Source organism: Lissotriton helveticus, chromosome 5_1, assembly GCF_964261635.1.
Source record: "Lissotriton helveticus chromosome 5_1, aLisHel1.1, whole genome shotgun sequence".
Classification (NCBI taxonomy): Eukaryota; Metazoa; Chordata; class Amphibia; order Caudata; family Salamandridae; genus Lissotriton; species Lissotriton helveticus.
The window spans coordinates 599,755,884-599,771,556 of NC_136065.1; positions in this window are offsets into that span (position 1 = coordinate 599,755,884).

Here is a 15,673-nt window from a genome sequence, read left to right on the forward strand (position 1 = left end):
AATGTGCTTACGCTGCCAACTGCCACGTGTGTTATTTTCTATTCCGTTCACATCACGCATTGCAGTTTCCCAATAGCGCTTTTCCTTTTTAGGTGTGAGTGTGTTCGTGTGGTTGTAGACATTACATATAAGGGGCTCCGACAAAGAGCCCCGGAAACGGTGAGCCCGTCGAGCATTGCAGCGCCGGCCGGACGAGGAGCAAGGTCCAATGATGAAGCATGACACCTCTCGGGGTGTGTGAGGGCAACATGACAAAAGTTTTGTCTTTTCCCCTTCCCCTTCCATCATCCCCTTAGGAACTGCACTCCCCGTGTTTAAGAACATCAAAGTAGTCAGACCAATTACGCATGCCACAGTGACCTTGCACAGCTCGTTGAATTGCCTTTACTTACCCAGTGTACTGTTCCTGTACCTTGACTGGACTGGCGCAGGTGCCCACAATGGCAGCCCATCCTCCCACTATATACCCAACATCATGTCCATCCCAATCATGGTCCTCTTGTCATTTTCATCTCCTCTTTGTCGCAATCCAATGGAACTCCCAACTCCAGCATTAAACATCATGAAACATCATTTAAAATGCTCAGTGCTACTTAAAAGAAGTGTACCGTGGCACACCCCAGCCATACTTCAATGACCTGTTGACCTATTTCTTTTTTCCTCTCCCAGCTTTATTAGGTGAAGTGGTGGCTGATTAGTAAGGTCGTCGGGTCCCCGACCTCCCAATACTTCATGACAGCTGCGAGGAAACAAAGCTGTCTGCAGGGAAAAGGGGGTGGATGTCTGAAACTCACTTTTAATGCGAATGTTGGGGCATATTATCAAGGGGGTTTATCTCCGGTTTTTTGGCTTTAAAAGCCAAGAAAGCGGAGATAAAATGATCTCCCTATTACCTAGCTGTCGCTAACACCAGTTAGCGACAGCTAGTAGGAGATAGCGACCATCTTGGGCCCCGCTTTGCATGTCAGTGATATTTATCACTAATGACATGCAAAGTGGGCATGCCAAGATATTAGCGACTGGAAACAGTCGCTAACATCGCTATCTCCTATTACCAACTTTTGGAGATATTCGCGCTAAGCGCGAATATCTCCAAAAGCTAACACCTGCCCCTGAGCAGTTCTTAGCCATGTTATCCAATGGTAGGTGGATAACATGGCTAAGAGCATTAGCTCGGTAATGCATGAATATGGTTGACTTTTCAGCGATATTCATGCATTTCGGCCGATTTTTATCGCTTAGGAGATAAACCTTGATAATAGCAAGGTTCCTAAGCGATAAAAATCGCCGCAGCTCGGCGATAATAATATCGCCGCTAAACCAACATAGCGATAATTATCGCTAGTTGTTGGTAATGTGCCCCGTTGTTTTTTAGTATGGCAGAAGGATGGCACGGGCATGGTTATGGCTTACTTGTGTTTCCTCCACCTGTACACAAAACATGATGCCGACGGCCACTGCACAATGCTGAGGCACCTGCCGCACATCTCATACTAGCCTCAGGCATTGAGCTACACAGCCTGAGGATGGAGGAGGGGACTTAACATTTCCTGTTGTTATAAAAACTCTCCCTCTGATCTTGCCCCTTCCATTATGTCCTATGGTGAAGCCAGAAAGGCTCTTTAAACCTCCCCCACTCTGTAACAAGTTGAGAGAGGCTGGGATTACAGGAGGAGTACAAGAAGTAATGTCTGACAATAATTAGTCTCTTGAGCATGATTTAATAAAAAAAAACAGCTCACGTGCCTTTTGGACTGCGGAGAATTGGACTTCTCAGTAAAATCCTTTCTGTGTTCTGCTTCGGTGCAACTGCTGTCCAATGGAGCTCGGCCTCCTCTTCAGCGCCTAGCGCACTCAGTCCCAGCCTCAGGGTGTGCCAAAGCTAGCCTAAGAGGTTCCGACCAAGAACGTAAAAGAAACTCCGGCGGGTGACTCGTTGTTACAGATGAATATGAAAAGATAGGGCATTTTCTGTCAATTTTGTCTTTCCTTCTTGCAAGTATGAGAATCTACTCTGAAGCACTGTTATTCAGAGTTCTCATATAGTCTTATGTTTACATAGGTGCGGGAGTGTTGCGTCATCCTTGCCAAACAATCATTGAGTGAGGACAAACAAAGAAGGAATTATTCAATTGCAGAGTGTAACCCTGCGCATTCTGCAACACCTATTAACATCGGTCTCACCCTTTGCACAATCAACTACTTTGTGTAGCCAGTAGCACGGTACATTCTGTAACTTATAGTTTTGTTTATATTGCTCGAGTAATTGGCTTGAGGTTTGTAGCCAGAAGGCAAGTGACTCCTAACTAAAAAACAGGACTCTCAGAAGAAGTCAAACTTTACATGGAGCCACTTCAAGTTATGATTACATTTTATAGAAAAGTAGTTTGCACTCATTGCAATCAGTTTTGATTTACTGTATAGACCGCATCAACTATTCTGCTCTTCCCATGATGCACTTCTTCTTTGTGCATTGTCAAATTGCTGTCCTGGTGCCCCAGCGGTATCTCTTTCTTTGAGGCCGAAGCATGCACAAGGGTTGCTTGCAGTGTCGGCCAGCATGGCTCGCGGGTGTTGTGGCAGGGGCACGAATGGCGGTCACAGGGTGGGGGGTCGCCGGCGGAGGGGGTGGAAGAGTATGCATAGTAAAAAATGTATTAAAAAAATTAGCTTACCTTGCCAGCCAGTCCTGAGTCTCTGCTCCTGCTCTCCTCGAGGAACAGGGAGCACAGCCAGGCCCCACTGACCAATCACAGCGCTGCAATGCAGCTTTGTGATTTGTAGGTAGCCAGGCTTTCCTGGCCAATCACAACGCTGCAATACAGCGTTGTGATTGGTCTGAGTGGCCTGGTTCGACGCTCTGACAGGGACTGGGGCCTGGGCATGTTTTTCATGCATGCTGTAATGCAGCCTGTATGAAGAACAGGGAAAGTGTGCATGACTGGTTTGGGTGGCTCGAAAGTGCAGACCAAACAGTCATTGCGCACTTAGGAGTGGGCAAACCACTCCTCACCTGCCCAGCTCCGAGAGCACAGCAGCCCCACCCACCCAGCAGCACAAACATTGTATTGTATTGTATTGTATGTCGCTTTTGTAAAGCGCATGGTTACCAGGAGGCATCCCAGCGTTGAGATTGAATAATACACTGAGGGTGAAGGGGGGGGGGGGGGGGAAATGAGGGCTCATTTAGGAAAGAGGAAGGTTTTCAGTGTTTTCCGGAAGCGGAGGTGGCCAGATTCGGCACGTAGTTGCAGAGGGAGGGAATTCCAATGTGAGGCTGCATTCACCGAGAAGCGGCGGCCTCCGGGGCGAGCCTTCTTGATTCTGGGCACCGTGGCCAAAAACCCATTGTCTGAACGCAAGGGTCTATTGGGTTTTAGGGGGTGACCAGGTTTCTCCTGATCGGGGGTCCTTCACCTTGCAAGAATTTGTGGGTGATGCAGAGGGATTTGAAGATAATCCTCTCTCGCACAGGGAGTCAGTGAAGCGCTTTGAGAGCAGGTTTGGCAGATGCTCTGAGGGGGATACCCATTAGTAGCCTAGCAGCGGCATTTTGGGTTTGTTGCATCTTATTAATTGTGGCTTCAGGGGCTCCTAGGAAGATTGCGTTGCTAAAGTCTAGTCTGGATAGGACTAGATCGGATGTATGACGTTACAACGCATACTTTTACAACGCCTACCTTTACCACGCAATTTTTACAACGCAGGATCCATTACAACGAAGTACCATTACAACGCATGTTTTTACATCGCAGATACCTTTACAACGCATACCATTACAACGTAAGTATTGGTAAGTATATAATATTTTTTTAAATGTAAATTAATTAAAATTAATATAATTTAATTTAATTTAAATTTAATTTTACTTTATTTTTACCCTGTACCCCTGTACCCCAAAAACCCAAACCTAGCCCTGAACCCTAAAAATACCCCTTTACCTAAAAACCCAAACCTAGCCCTGAACCCTAAAAATACCCCTTTACCCAAAAACCCAAACCTAGCCCTGAACCCTAAAAATACCCCTGTATCCAAAAAACCCAAACCTAGCCCTGAACCCTTAAAAATACCCCTTTACCCAAAAACCCAAACCTAGCCCTGAACCTTAAAAATACCCCTTTACCCAAAAACCCAAACCTAGCCCTGAACCCTAAAAATACCCCTTTACCCAAAAACCCAAACCTAGCCCCCAACCCTAAAAATACCCCTTTACCCAAAAACCCAAACCTATAATATTTTTAATAAAATTATATACTTACCAATACTTACGTTGTAATGGTATGCGTTGTAAAGGTATCTGCGATGTAAAAACATGCGTTGTAATGGTACTTCGTTGTAATGGATCCTGCGTTGTAAAAATTGCGTGGTAAAGGTAGGTCGTTGTAAAAGTTGCGTGGTAAAGGTTGTATACCGACTAGACCTTGTATCAATAACCTCCGGGAATGATGGGGGAGGAGGGGGAGAACTTTGCGGGCGGAGCGAAGTAGGCCGAAGCAGGTGCCTGCTGTCTTTTTCGCTTGAATCTTAAGCGAAAGGTCCTGCTCAAGCCAGACCCCCAGGCTCTTGATTTCTTTTTTTGGGGTGGGGGGGGTCCCCTAAACAGGACGGCCAGAGGGAAGGGGGCATAGAGGCCGACTTGTGACCTAGCATCATGATTTCTGTCTTAGATCCGTTTAACTTGAGTGAGGAATCACACATCCAAGCATGGATCTTTGTCAGGCACTGATGGAAATTGTCAGGGCAGTGGTCGAGATGCGAGAGTGAGACGACCAGTTGGGTGTCATCGGCATAGCTTACTATTTTTATCCCAAAAGGGGCGACCACATCCTCCAGGGGGGCCATGTACACGTTAAACAGTGTGGGGCTCAGGGATGAGCCCTGTGGCACCCCACACTGGAGGGATACTGGTGCAGATTATGAGTTGCCTTCCCTTTACTTGAAAGGTGCGGTTTGAAAGGTAGGATGTTAACCAGGTCAGAGCAGACCCTCGTATTCCTGCTTCGGCCAGGCGCTGGATTAGGATACGGCGATTCACCGTGTCAAAGGCCGCACTCAGGTCCAGGAGGATCACTGCCACTGATCCTCCTGAATCCAGAATGCGCCTGGCCTCCTCGATGACCGAGAGGAGGGCGGTGTCAGTGCCCTGGCCAGGGCGGAATCCGGTTTGGGAGTTACGCAACCGGTCATTGGACTCCAGAAAGTGGGAAAGTTTGTGGTTCACCACTTTTTCTGTGATTTTGCTGAGACTGGGGAGGAGTGATATGGGTCTGAAGTTGGCAAGCTCTAGTGGGTCGAGATGGGGTTTCTTCAGAAGGGCCTTAACGATGGCCCCCTTCCAACTAGGAGGCACAATGCCTTGTGAAAGGGAGAGGTTAATGAGCTCAGTGGCCAGGATGGAGATGGAGGCAGCTACCTGTTTCAGGAAGCACATCGGGACTGGGTCGCTGGGGGAGCCGCTTTTGACGCTGGTTAGGGTTTTGAGGAAGTCCTCCTTGGAGATTGGTTTGAAGGCGTTCAGCTGAGGGCACATGTCCAGGGGCAAATTCTCGATCAGTGAAGGGCTTTCCGTTAGGGGTAGGGTGGTTATGATATTTTTTATTTTCTGGTCGAAGTAAGTGGCAAGATTGTTGCACTTGTACCCTGAGGGGTCTAGGGGTAATGGAGGATCGGGGATCTTCAGAAGCTCTTTCACTATTTTGTAGGTTTCTCTCGTGGAGTTAGAGGCATCTTTGATTCTGTTATCATAAAATGTAGATTTGGCACTTCTAAGGATGATTTTATACGCTCTGATTGAGTCGCGATAGGTGTCTTTATTAGCAGTATCCCCGTTTTTTCTCCAGATACGCTCAAGCCTCTTACAGCCTTGCCTTAGGATTCTGAGCTCAGGAGTGAACCAGGGGGCAGAGCCCGTTCTGATCTGTTTTTTGCACAGAATTTATTTAGGAAGAACTAACCGCCTGATTCATCAAGCTAAATTGCACTCGCAAAGGGCAAGATTCTCAGAATCTTGCCTTTTGCGAGTGCAATTTTTGCATTTGGGATTCATCATCCCAAATGCAAAATTCGCTATTTAAGAATTCGCACATTTGCGAAGAATTGAATTTAAGGAATCTCTATTTGAGATTCCTTAAATGCAGTTCATGAAGAATTTTAAAATTGCGAAAATGCAATTTTGGGCCGCTATTTACCGAGAGGTCAGACCTCTTGGTAAATAGCAAAAACTTAGAAAAATGCTTTTAAAAGCATTTTTCTAAGTTGCATGTTGCACACACACATGTCCTTTGGACATGTGTGTGCGCAACACCTGTTTCAATTTGCATTTAAGGGGTGCTACAGGGTGTCGTTTGGACACCCCTGGCACCCTTTAAATCGCTATCTTATTTGCGAGTAGCAAATTGCTAATCGCAAATAAGGAATACTCCCCATTCATTCCTATGGGCCTTTTGGCCCATAGGAATGAATGGGGAGTTATTCCTTATTTGCGATTAGCAATTTGCTTCTCGCAAATAAGGAATGTGTAGGAATCGCTATTTATTTAGCAATTCCTACATGAATACCGTTTTGCGAGTCCTTAATAGCGATTCGCTATGAATCGCTATTAGGGGCTCGCAAAACGGCCCGTTGATGAATAAGGCTGTAAGTCTAGTGAATTAGAGAGCCAGTTTTTGAAGTTGGTGTCGGCTACAATGGGGTCCGAGGTGGGGGGAGGGGGGAAGCGTTCTAAGGTGTCAATCCACTTCTCCACTGAGAGTTTTGACCACCTTCTATCATGAGTAAAGGTAAACATAAACAATAACATAAAATGATAACAATGGCTGCTGTTGCACTATTCTCCTGCACTTAAACACAAATAGGCTACCCTAACAACACAAAAATCTTTGCACCATTGTGCAATGTTGTGTTCATTATCTTTAGCATAGGTTTTGTACTGAAAGTACAAAATCCTATGCCCAGTCAATTTTTAAAAAATTCCACACATTGGATGCGTGCTGTAGAGAGCAGCTCATATTCAATGTGTAAATGAGGAATAAAAACAATTTTCCAGATTTGCACCTGCTTTAAGGAAGCATTTTTTAAATGTTTTTACGAAAAGTTCGGTCTCACAATCTTAGAGAATCCGGCTTTCCATAAAAATATACATTTGCTTTACTCCCAGTGCCTAATTTGAGCCAGTGGTTTCCTGTTCTCGACACCGGCACTTGTAATAGTCTACCACAAGGTGGCGCTCTCTGGCTAATTTAGAGGTGGCTACAACAAAAGGTAATATTAATTCAGTATACATTTACAATGGCTATTACTGCCACCCAGGCCATTCTTATATCTTTGGGGGTCTGAAATAATCAGAATTGTCAAAATTGTGGGTGTTTAATGGTTAGTGGTATGCTAAGTGGTTGTGTTGTTACTATCACTGGCAGCATGGTTGGGGCAATGTGTGGTGCAAACTGCAGTGGCCTCCTGATGAGAGCCCTGGCAGTTATTGTTTTTACAAAGTAAGTACTGTTTACGCCTATGTACCACGCATATTCAGCCACGGCCGGTGATAGGTGTAACTGCAGGGCGGTGACGTAGGGAGGGGGAGGGGCAGGGTGGGGGGTTGTAATGTATGGATTACGGACTTTAACAGGTAAGTAAACATATAAATAAATAAAACAAATTTTGTTGTGCGCACTGCATCGCATTTTGTGATGCAGTGCACAAAACAAAATTAGTTTTATTAATTCATATGTTAACTTACCTGTTAAAGTCCTTAATCCATACATTACAACCCCCACCCTGCCCCTCCCTCTCCCTACATCACCGCCCTACAGTTACACCTACCACCGGCCGTTGCTGCGCATATTGTACCCACTTGATGCAATATGGCCCAATGCACTGCAATTTCTGTCAAGGAAAGGGCAGCTTTCCACTGCAAAGTCCATTTTGCCCTGGCAAGTAATTCCCCTTCCCAGACTTTGCACCACTTTGCCCACTTTTACTTTGCGGCGGCACACAGTCTTAGTTAATCTGCCCCTACTTTTCTGTTAACAAGACTAGTTAATTTTTACTCTGATTCCACCTGCAGAGGTTGTTGTGTGAGTGTGTGAATCTTCCTATGTCTCTGCTAGAGCTGGGCTTGGGATGTGAGGGACGCTTGCACTGCTGCTGCTTGGACAAACGTTGTTCTGTGTGTGAGGGAAGCTTGAACTGTCTATCCAATATGTGTGTGAAGGAAACTTGCTTTATTGGTGGACATGCTGTACTTGTGAGCCAAGTACCGCTTGAACTGCTGGTGTCAGAACACGAGCAACTAATATAGAGGTTTAGCTTTTGTAGTACAGAAATTGTGGGGTTGATCCTCCAGTTCTTCAGGTTTCTGGTGGGTGCTGGAATACACCATAAGCACTCCTGGGACCACAAAGTGAGTATTGGAACACCCTTGGGATGGCATTTCAGAATTGCTTATTAGACCCATACATATTTAGCCAATCAATTTGAAAACATGCTACTTAATGCCCTACAAGAACATATTTGTTTGCCTCAATATATGTCACAGGGCTGCAGTAACTCCTTCATAGTGGTTAAGCCCTCTTGCAGAACTAGTTTTTGTGAAAAATGTGGGCAATGATTTATTCCCCACCAATTTCAAAATTCACCAGCTCCCACTGGTTACATATGGTTTCTGGTTACTTGGTTTACAGATTTTTCCCCTGGTGCCCACCATTCACTACCCTACCATTTGCCTATGGCTTAAGAATCACATTTGCTTGTTGCTATTATTGTTAATATGCTTGTTGCTATTATTGGCTGCATATACTGCATTGTGGGCTTGTATGACAGGAATGCTCGCAATTCGTGTAAATTCCTTTTGTGTAAATATGCAAGCTTTTGTCAAAATTACCTAAAAACATACATAATTATGTGAAATACATCATTTTGCGCTATACTTTAGCGTGAAATGCAACCTTACGTCAATTTTTGGTGAGAAGATGCCTTCAAACAAAGCACCGAGAACAACAGAACCTCGTGTTCTTTTGTTTGTGGTTACATTTTACCTCAGTTACCCAATTTTGCTGTACATTTTTACAACGAATTAGGCACAATTATTCATAATTGTGTAATGTGGTTATTTTTGGAATTCACATAAAAAGCATATTGCAAATTCCCAAAATTAAGTGAATTATATAGAGTAATTTAAATTTCACCCAGGTTTATTCAGAATAAAAATACCAAAACCTCGTCATACCAGAATATTGTGTCAAAAATATTGTCTATAAAAATATCGAGTTACATATTATGTGTGAAAACTACCAAAATATCATGTCAAATATAGAGTGGAACAATATAAAATACAAAATAAAGGTAAGTTATCAAATTATGTACCACCAATGGCTCCACTCACAGCGTGCTGACATGTCCGGTGCTGGCGTGCAAGGCGGAACTAAAGCCCGCATATATTTATCACCAAAAGAATTTCTACGCCTCACTCCAGAAGTTTAATCATTTGTCAATATATTTAGTTGATCACACCATCACCTTGGTGTGTGTGTGTGTGTGTGTGTGTATATATATATATATATATATATATATATATATATATACACATATATATATATATATATATATATATATATATATATATATATATATATATATATATATATATATATATGTAATTTATTTAAAATATTATACTACAAAATATTTTTATAATGAAAAAGAACTAGTTTTATGAAGTAATGTAAAGTTTACACTTTTCTTTCCCTCTCCAACATTAGCAAATGCAGGGAATTTGTTGGACAGGCCAGGCTTTAGTGCAGGTGGCACCCAGTGTGACAATCTTTGTTGGCACCCCCAATTACATACTTCTTCACGGAATCCATCACTACCACCTCCCAACAGTGCCCTTCATCTCTCTGTGGTCTCTCTCTCACATGTATTTCAATTGTTTTATAGAGCTGCTCATTTCGCAATAAGGTGTCAAAGCACCTTACATCACACATTATAGGAGGCAATAAATCATCAGTAGGTAAATCAGTGCATAGGAAATGTTACATGAGACAATGAGGACTATAAGTTGTACGAGTCACATGTCATCCATACTGCTAGGCAGTATGTTTTAGGAGTGCTTGGTATGGAGAAACGGAAACTCAGGATTTGAAATGTAACACAGTGGTTTGGGTTATCTTAATTAATAATAATTAATTTCTACCCAAACAAACCCTTTTCAGCAACATTAAGATACTAAAAGATGGGGGATAAAAACATAAGGTTCTAACCTATACTTTGCAGTCTAGCTATAGCTCTCTTGATGACAATTCATAGCTAACTGAGCTATGTTAGGATTCTAACATATGGACTGCAAGTAACAAAAGGCTCTCTGTGTCAAAATCAGTAAGCTACTGAGCTATCTACAGAAAATACAGTTCTGTCATCTGTATGGTACACGTCCTTTGCAGTAGGCATATTGGCCCTCTGTGCTACTTTATTATGAGGCAAAACTGCCACTAGACAAAACTCCAATCTCATTCAAGCTGGTACATTAACCAGATATCTTGACATTATGATTGTTGCCTGAATATTGCCATACGCAAAATGATCTTTGCACAGGTGCTTTTAATCCCATAAGAAATTTCAAAACACAGCACCCCCGGATTCAGTGACTGTTGTGGTGGCATTAGTGGCACTACCCTATGTTGGACTTTGGAGGGGTTAGAGTTGCTATTCCCACTCCAATATAAGCAATAGTAGGAAAAGTGATGAATTTAGAAGGAGTTAGATTTACAATTCCCACTCCAACCTAACCAACAGAAAGGAAAGTATTAGACATTGAAGAGGTTAGATTTAATATTCCCACACCAATATAAACAACATTAGGGAAAGTGTTGGATTTTGGAGGGGTTAGATTTACTGTTCCCACCTTCATCTAAACAACAGCAGGGAAAGTATTGGGCTTTGAAAAGGTTACATTTACTATTCCTACTCCCAAGTAAATCAAATCAGGGAAATATTGGACTATGGAGGGATTAGATTTACTCTTCCAACTCCAATTCAAGTAGCAGTAGGGAAGTGTTGGACTATGGTGGGATTAGATTTAGTATTCCCACTCCAACATAAGCAAAAGCAGTGAAAGTGTTTGGAGTTAGCAAATGTTAAATATAACCCTCCAATTCATAATAATTTTAAAAAGCATGTATGTGCATAACAATATACAATTATTGAAGCACATTCAAAATTTGAAATATGCAGTTTATAAATAAACAAGTTAAATGTTTTTGAAAAAAATGCAAACATAATTTAAGAAAGAAGACATAACAAATACATTTAAATTAAAAAAATAAATACACGTTCTTCCCTATTACCCAAAGAACACCAACCCCACAAAAATATTATATAAATAAAACCATAATTACTTTAAAATAGTATTTAAATAAATCAAATTAATTGAAAACCAATAATACATTCAAATGAATTTTACAAGGTTTATTAATAAATACACCCATTATGTAAAGAAACAATTAATTAGAACACAACAAATTCTTTAAGTGATAAATAATCACTTGAACTTGATTATTAATGTAAAAAACAATTTGTAAAATTCTATAATTAAAATAACTTCTCACTATATTTTGATATAATCCTAACAACTAGCTACTAAATTATTAATTAATATAGAAGAATAAAATATATATTACAATCCAAACATACACAAAAAGTATTAAAATAACAATTAAACAGTTAAACAATTTACATAGATAATTACCAATACATATTTAATTAACATAAATAATTATAAAGAAACAGAAATGTATACATTTGATTAGTTACCCTATTTACCTTCAGACCCTTCAATCTGCTACTAAATTATAAATTAGTAATTAAATGTAAAAACAGTTTAATTGTACCCTAAAAATATAAAACAATTGTATCATTAACACTAACACCTAAACATAACATATCAACTAGTATGTATTTAATTAATGAAAAAATGAAAAACAATATTTAATACAACTATATTAAAGTAAACAATATTGCATACAAATATATTTCGAATGATAGTATATACATGCAAAAATAGATTCTTAGCTTCTGTTTTCTGTTTCTCCATATTCTTATATTGACAATGTGTTTGACATGCTATACATGCAACAGAATATTTTTGAAACAATATTCTTGTCACATTGTGTAGTTAACTGTATAACAATGTATTGCTTATCATTTGCATATTTGATAGTGTGCTTTTTGTTATTTCATTTATATACAGTATTATATTTAGGACAGTGAATTGTAAATGTATGTGTCTTAATGTTAATATATAGATAGACACATTCAGAACTGTAAGAATTCCTAATTCCAACAGTAGACACACAGTGACAGAAATTTCAGGGACACTCTCATGGATGTCATGGATAGTAGTGCGCATAGCCTGTCTACAGATCTCTGATGCACATACTTGCGTTCAGGAAACTTGTTCTTCCACAATGGACATTGGCTCATAGAAAGCTGAACGAGACCCTAGTCTTGCAAGCAGCGGTCAGCCTGCTCATACCAAAACAGTATGCAATAATGTACTGCCCCTCTCCAGATGGGAGACTTCTAGGTGCTAGTTCTAATTAGCGAATACTCAGTAGAGAGAGAAATCATCACAATTAACATGTTACTGATTTCCATATTATTTACTTTCTGTTCCTTTCTTGTTGCTACTACTACTTTATATCTGACACAATGATTTGCATATGATCTGCAGTAGTCTGGCCTCTAATTTTTAGTCCAGTTGTCTTGTGCATGTGCTCACATTGGGGAAGGGGTGGAGAACCCAAATAAATATACCTATTGTCTCTAGAATGTGTTATCTATTCCTGATCATTTCCAGGTCAGTATGAGAGAGATTAATCGCACTCATCACTATTTGCTACACTGCCTATCATACGTTATCATACCTGCACTGCCTGGTAGCCAAGGCAAATCTACTGGATGTCACAACGATTACCTTGGTGTGAAATTTGCTTTAAAACAACAACAGCTCATTCCATGTTGAATCATTAACTGTGATCTTAACACAGCCCAGATCCGCCCTCTCGTTTCTGACGTAATCGGCCTCATTCTCATGTTTGGCCTTTTGAGCGAGGATTCCTGAATGAGTTGCTCAGGGCCTTTTCTTTGCCGGCCTTCTATCTTTTTAAAGATCCTTTTTCATTCTTTGCATGAAAAAGCTATGCATAGGCTAATCGGAGTTTCAGTTTCTGACACATGTATACTCATTTGAAGAAATGCATGTAGAAAACCTATAAAAAGTGTGCCAATTGGGGTGAGGACGACATTAGATACTATAGGAAAATGTATTTTTCATATGACCACCACCGCACTTTTTGCTCCAATGATGATAGTTATGACTCTGAAAGTGCACTGGAGCCTACTGCCACGCCCTCAGTGCCACTGCTTTCTATGTAAAGCTGATATGTGTGAATTGGTAACCTTACCATGTGTGGCAAAGCCAATGCACTATTTTTAATATATTCCTGTCACCCCTAATTAGGGCCTCCTAAGTCCAGGAGACAGGGTGCATCATATTAAAGGTGTAGGCCTGTAAGTGCAAGGTTTTATGTTCCTATTGTGGCCTTTAACTTTAAAGGCTGCTATACGTGACAGGTGGTCCATAGGATAACATAAGCAGGCACCTAAGCAAACCCAAGGTGGCAGCTCCATTAGGGCACCACTGAAATATGTCTTAATTGGTATCAAACAGCATGCCTCATCACCCCTGACACAAATCTGGTGATGAGCCGATGTGGCATGCACCCAGGTGGCTATATTAGAGGTTGCCCAAGCCTTTCCTCTGCTATGGCTGCCACCAATATAGAAATCCGACCCCCTGCGAGGAGGTGTGAACTCTTCCAGGAGTCAGCAACAATGGCCTGGACAGGAAGGGGTCACACCTCCCACCCTGACAGGATACCTAGTGAAGTGCCCCATCAAGACAGCGAGCTTCAAAGACTTCACAGTCTTTGATATGCAACAATGCTGCCTCTCAAAGGAGGAAAAATCCTTCCTCCTGCCCCCAGGCACATTTGTACCTGGGCAGGTGGGATAATTAGGTATTCAGGAAGTGTACATCCCCAGACGGCTAGTCACACTTCTAGGGTAGATCATCTTGTTTATACAGCTAAGGAAGACTTCTTAATTTTTTTTAAGTGGTAGAATAGAGGGTTCTGGGTAGAAAAGGTGGCATACACCCCCCGATGTGGGCACGTAAGGGGCTAATTAGCTGCTGGAACTAGTAGCCCATTGGCCACTTGCACCCACTCCCCTAACACCCCTAAATATAGGATTTAAGGGCTACCCCTGACACCAGTACCTCATTTCTGATCTGACTTGCAACAAAAGACAAAGAGGAGACTGTGTCTGCCACAGCAGTTTCTGCACAAAGCAAAGGTGTTATACTTTGCACCTGTGGCAACCTTCCTGGAACTGCACGACTGCACAACTGCGACTCGTTCTGGGCCAAAGCTTGGTCCCCCCAAACAAAAGGACCCCTTTGTGTGCCAAAGGCAACTCCAGTTTCCCCTGGACTAGTGACACTAGTTTCCTGCACACCGCAGGTAAAAACAATGTACCAGAACCAAAGAGTCTCTAGCCATTGGGCCTTCCGAGGGATCGCCCAAATGGATGTTCCAGTACATTCTGGGAAATGTAGTCCTGACCTCCACCAAGTTTCAGGTGGCTACCATTTTCACCCCAACCTCTGGAAGTCGAAATAACTTCATGCTGACCTTATCGCTGCCAAGGCTTGTTGGTCACCTGTGCAGCAACCACCCTTTTTACTCGATGCTGCACCTCATGGATACTCTGTAAATCCCTCGTCTGACTTCAGAAGTGGCTTTGTTGTTGACTTTTAGCACCCAGTTCTTATGTTAAAGGAAACACCAGCTCTCCCATGGCTCTTGCTTCAGCACCAAGGAAAGCCTAGACAACTCTGCACCTGGGCTTCTCGAGACAGGTAAAATTAAACTGACTGTCGTGACTTGGTCTTGGGACCCACATCACCTTTACCCTCCTTGGGTTCCACGCAACTCGACTGTGACCGATTCTCTCCAGTGCTTTTTACCATTACTGCAATGATAAAGGTTTGCAGTACTGTTTTTCACTGATTTAATATTGCTTCTGAAATCCATAATTCTGGTTATACTTACCTGATTTACTTCATTTTGGTGTCTACATCTTTATTCAAACCATTTTTTTTATAGATTGGTGGAAAATTTATTTTGAGTCCTGTCAATTACTTATCGTCCATGTTGGTACTCTGAAATGCTTAAGACATGGGCCCAGATGCATCGAGCTAAAAACCACTTGCAAAGGGGCCGATTCTGAGAATCTGCCCCTTTGCGACCGGTATTTTTGCATTTGGGATGCATCATCCCAAATGCACAAATTGCATTTTAAGAAATTGCAAAATTGCGATTACTTAAATTGCTATTGCATTTAAGGAATCTCAAATTGAGATTCCTTAAATGCAATGCATTAAAGTTAAAAAATTCGCGATTTCGCTAATAGGGGGCGCAAATTACCATGAAGTTGAACTTCATGGTAATTTGCAAAAACTTTGAAAAATGCACTAAAGTGCATTTTTCAAAGTTCCTTTTTACACACAGACATGCCCTTAGGGCATGCGTGTGTGCAAGATGTACCCATATGCAGA